This window comes from Helianthus annuus, chromosome 5 (assembly GCF_002127325.2).
Source record: "Helianthus annuus cultivar XRQ/B chromosome 5, HanXRQr2.0-SUNRISE, whole genome shotgun sequence".
Lineage (NCBI taxonomy): Eukaryota > Viridiplantae > Streptophyta > Magnoliopsida > Asterales > Asteraceae > Helianthus > Helianthus annuus.
In genome coordinates, this window is record NC_035437.2 from 144,006,325 (window position 1) to 144,012,210 (window position 5,886).

Consider the following 5,886-nt stretch of genomic DNA (forward strand, 5'->3'; position numbering starts at 1 on the left):
GCACTCTTAACTTTGTTAAGAAAAGAAAAGTTGTACACTAAATTCTCGAAGTGTGAATTTTGGCTACAAGAAGTGCAATTTTTAGGACACATGGTGAATCACGAAGGTATTCACGTAGATCCTGCTAAGATAGAAGCAATTACCAATTGGAAGGTTCCGCAAACTGCAATGGAAATTAGAAGTTTTATAGGATTAGCTGGATATTATAGACGGTTTATTAAGGATTTTTCCAAGATAGCTGTACCATTAACTAAGCTAACCTGTAAAGCCACTAAGTTTGAGTGGGGATCTAAACAAGAAGAAGCCTTCAGAATCTTAAAGTAGAAATTAACCAATGCTCCAATCTTAGCCTTACCAGAAGGAACAGAAGATTTTGAGGTATATTGTGATGCTTCAAAATTAGGATACGGATGTGTATTGATGCAACGCAAGAAGGTAATTGCGTATGCTTCCAGACAATTGAAAAAGCACGAAGAAAACTATACGACTCATGATTTAGAATTAGGAGCTATAGTTTTTGCCCTTAAGATATGGAGACATTATCTGTATGGAAGTAAGTTTACTATTTATACAGATCATAAGAGTTTAAGGTATATATTTGGGCAAAAAGAGTTAAACATGAGGCAAATAAGATGGATGGAAATCCTGAGTGATTACGACTGTGATATTCAATATCACGAAGGAAAGGCAAACGTAGTCGCAGACGCCTTAAGTCGTAAGTATCATGAGAAGCAAAGGCGAGTCAGTGCTCTTAGAATAAATCTACAAGTATATTTAATGGAACAATTGAAAGAAATTCAGGAAACGGCAATCAAGGACGATGCCGAAGGAATGAAAGGTTACCTAAAAGAATTGGAACAAGGAAATGATGGAATTTGGAAATTCCACAAAAGCAGAATTTGGGTACCTAAACAGGGAAATTTAAGGTCAAAGATTTTAGACGAAGCTCATAAATCTAGGTATACTGTACATCCAGGAAACAATAAGATGTACCAAGATTTAAGAAAGAATTTCTGGTGGATAGGAATGAAGAAGGATATAGCCGAATACGTATCTAAGTGTTTAACCTGTTCACAAGTTAAAGCCGAACATCAGAAACCTTCAGGTCTACTACAACAGTTAGAAATGCCTGTATAGAAATGGGAACTCATAACAATGGACTTTGTTACTAAGTTACCCAAAACCAGAAAAGGTAATGATGCCATTTGGGTGATCGTAGACCGATTAACCAAATCCGCTCATTTTCTACCAATAAAGGAAACCTTTAACATGGAAAGGTTAGCCAAGTTGTACGTAGATGAAATAGTATCCTTACATGGAGTTCCACTCTCCATTGTATCGGATAGAGATAGTCGTTTCACTTCCCGTTTCTGGACAAGTTTCCAAGAATCAATGGGAACCCGACTCAATCTAAGTACTGCATATCATCCACAAACAGACGGACAAAGTGAAAGGACGATCCAAACTCTGGAAGACATGCTCCGAGCATGTGTAATTGACTTTGGTGGTAATTGGGATAACCATTTACCATTAATCGAATTCTCCTATAACAATAGTTATCACTCAAGCATCGAAGCTGCTCCATTCGAAGCACTGTATGGACGCAAGTGCAGAACTCCCGTATGTTGGGCGGAAATAGGAGAAAGTCAATTATCAGGTCCAGAAATCGTACAAGAAACCACAGACAAGATAACTCAAATCAAGGAAAGATTGAAAACAGCCAGAGATCGCCAGAAAAGCTATGCAGACAATCGCCGCAAGCCACTGGAATTCCAGACAGGAGACAAAGTACTTTTGAAAGTATCTCCTTGGAAAGGAGTAGTACGATTCGGTAGGAAAGGAAAACTGAGTCCAAGATATGTTGGACCATTCCAACGAATAGGACCAGTAGCTTATCGCTTACAACTACCAGAAGAATTAGCTGGAGTACATGATGTATTTCATGTATCCAATCTTAAGAAATGTCTATCAGACGAATCCCTGGTAGTACCTCTTCAAGATGTGGAGGTAAATGAAAAGCTGAAATTCATAGAAAAACCCTTACAAATAGAAGATCGGAAGGTCAAGTTTCTCAAACACAAGCGACTAGTACTGGTCAAATTCAAATGGGATTCAAAGAGAGGATCTGAATATACTTGGGAGCTAGAGTCAGAAATGAAGCGGAAATACCCCCATCTATTTCAGTAAATCTCGAGGACGAGATTCTTCTCAAGGTGGGGAGGATGTAACAACTCTCACTAAAATTAATGCTTAGGGTGGTAATTAGCTATTAAGAAAACCCTAATTGAGAAACCCAAGCAATTCTACACTAACCCTAAAATTTTCGAAACAATCGGAATCAAGATCAGGGACCCTAAAACTCAGGGGGGGTTAAACCCTAATCGATATTATCCTCTAAATTCATTGTCTGAATTGAATTAAACAAAACTGTCAACTCACCCAAGCTACTGGACACGAAACCTACCCTACCCTAAATTGGCATCCCAGGCGATACGCGGGAGGTTCCCCGAATTCTTCCGCGACACGCGGGAGATGCAAATTTTCAGTATAAATAGAGGGCCTTGGGACTTGAATCTGGAGGTTGAAATGACGGCCAAACGCTTTCTGTACGTCGAGTTATCACACTTATACTACAATTAAACACACACTGCTTTCGAATTGCTGCCGCAAAACAGGGTAATCACTCGATCGCTATTACGATTCATTTTCCGAGATCAATATATCCAAAGAATGTTTAAGTGCCGCCCACATTGGGTTATACTTTGTCGTTCGTCGTTAAATCGATGAATGTTTAAGTATTGCACTTTGTCGTTCATTGTGAGAATTTGATTTCGTGAGTTATCGTAACTGCTGTATTGATCACTAACCCGGTTTTATGTGCATTATTATTTAAATTAGGTTAACAAGGCTAAATCATATTCTGTCCATGTTAAATCTGCAATGTGAGTCATTCTCTTTTTATCAAATGTTTTACAATACTCCAAATTATTTTCAGAATTATAAATTACAGTGATTAAGTTTATGTAATCACCAAATTACAGCCGGTATGTGGGGTATTGTGCACATTACTACTATTTTTATCACTTTAGGTGGGCGAACCTAAAATTTAGTGATACGTCATTCATTGGGGCAGCCAATGGTGATATGACCACTGTCACAGATCCGGTCGAGTGACAAATACTGTGGGTAGTTGGTTGATATCAGAAACATATGTAAAAGATCTTAATACTGTGAATTATAACAAATGTGTCATTTTTTTTTTTTGTAAATAGAATGATTCACTCAGTATTTCCCCGCTGACAAAACCTTTTTCAAACATGTTTCAGGTGATCTACTGTAATTCAGGAAAAGTGCCGGAGAGCATTTCAAGCTTACGATAGTGGCTCAGTAAAAAATAAAGAAATATGTTTTGAAATAAAGATTTATCAGAAAAATCTTATTATTGTAAATTATCGGGGTTTTATCCCGAATTGTGAAATAAAATAATCGGGAAAAGTTTTTAGCTTTAAAACGATCCTGATGTTAAAATTCCGCTGCTAAAATCACATAAATAAATATCACGGGATTTCTGTCCCGCGGCTCCTGAAACGGGTAAAACCGGATCGGGGGCCGTGACAATGTGTCCCACCTCAGTATATACTCCCGTATCCAGACCCCAGTATTCAGTCTTACTGGTGAGTATACCACAGCTGATATCTGTTAAGGGGTAAGTGCGAGGGCCTGAGAGCTCAGGTCGATACTTCTGCATACGCAGAGAGATGACGGCTTCGACTTTAAGGTGTGTCCCCTTTAGAGGATCTTTTGTTTTCAACAGCAGCGAAAATCAATTTTATTGTTTCATCAGCATGCTGAGGGCGAGCTTATATTTCAAAGCTTTTTGCAGAAAGTATTATCCGAGGAGTAGGTCAGTATTTCCATACAGCAGAAGTCCCGGGATAATACCCCATATATCACTGAGCATAAAGACCTAGTATCTCAGAATACGGGACCCTTCAAACAGGATTTCAGGGGTTACCTATATATCCTGGAGGTGTTCCCCACGTAGATGCAAGTGAAATTTATGTTAATATCCCAAACTGATCTACTAATTCTGTGAAAACCTACCGGCACATCTTTAGCGAGACTGCTTAATTGCATTTATACATTACAAATCTTTAGCGTACTGTGCCAGTCTAGCTGATGTACTATCATTTCCCCTTATTCGCACCAAAACTCATTTTTAATTTTTCTGATGTTTTTGACATTTTCAAATTTTCTAATTTTTTAAAAATTTTTCTCCCCCTAAAATCAAAATATGTTTCAATTTTGATTTTCGGAGAAAATTTGAAACAAACTGTACAAACTTGACAACTTGATGAGAATCACTTCAATTCTCCATCCACCTGGCGTAAACAATCAGAACTCCCCCTCACAACAAACTATTTTCCCATTGTGATTTCAAAACACTTAAGTTTGTTTTAATCAAAATGGTTTTTCCGGAAAAATTTGTTTGTTTACCAATCATTTGTAGGTTCGGGGTCACTTCATCACCTTGTTTTCTTCATTCACATAACAGATTTTACATTTTCAGTTTTAGATCTCAAATATCACTTGTAAAAAATCAAGTACAATTTAATGTCCCTGATTTACCACATGTAAAGCGAAAAATCACCAGAGTGAAATTTCTCAAGAAATGTGTCGATTCATGTTCCACGCTTACCAACCTGGGAACTCAGGCAAGTCAGGTTTTTCTATTTAAACAGATTCACCCAAGCCTGACGGTCCTTGGGTGATTTTGAATTCTTGTTCAACAATGGTGGAAAATTTGCATCATCCATTGTTAAACCTGAATTCTCCATTTTTACCTCAACCAATGGCTCCTCTGGATTTGATGATCCAGAATCATTGCCTGAGTGTGGCTTGTCTGACTGTGATGAGCCAGATTCATCACCGGCACCTTTCTTTTTCTTCTTTTCTTCTTTCGTCCTCAGATTTGTATCCGATGAATTCGTCTTGCTTGACTTTGCAATCGAGGGAGTTGATTCATCAGAACTCTTATTCGATCTGTCCGGTGAACCCGAGGACAAAATCTTCTCGAGATACTCTCTCGCCTTCTTCCTCATCTTCCTCAGTCTGTCTTTCTGCCCCTGTGAAAGTTTAACTTTCTTTTCTTGAATTGTCTGTTCTTGAACTTTAGGTTTTAAAACCTCTGTTCATGGGGCTTGACATTGACTGGAATTTTTGCCAATTTCTGAGAATTAACCCTCAATCTTTCATTTGATCTCCTTGGGCAATCTCTGGCAATGTGACCTCTAATTTGACAGTTAAAGCCTCTTCTCGTCTCAAAATTCCTTCTCTGGCAGTTAACAGCAATGTGTCATTGATAAACGCATCGATAACACACTCTGTTATCGTACCAATCACCATTTTCAGCCCAAATACCCAGATCAAAGCATTGTTTGGCTTGGTGATATTCCTCTCTCCTGTTGATTGCTGGATTTGACTTTTGAGCACTGTGGTCCGACCTGCACCACTTATTACCAATAGTTTTTGAGTTTTCATTTTTTACTTTTTGTAATTTTTGATTTTGATTGGATGATCGATCTGATGAGCTGTTATTTTCTTTTTGTACATTTTTCAAATTTTTATCTTTTTGTTTATGTTCCACTTTCTTCTTCAAAGGTTTTGCTTAGAGCATTCTCCCTTTTCAGTTGATTGTAGAACAGTTTTCTAAAATTTTTCTTTTAATTTCAAAAACAATTTTTGTTTTTCAATTTTTTTCATTTTCATCATCAGATTTCTCATCACAATCTTCAACTACGACTTTGTCATAGTTTGTGACATCGTCACTTATTGGAACTGAATTGATTCGTTTTGGACAGGGAAAATTCAAACTGTCTGATGCAG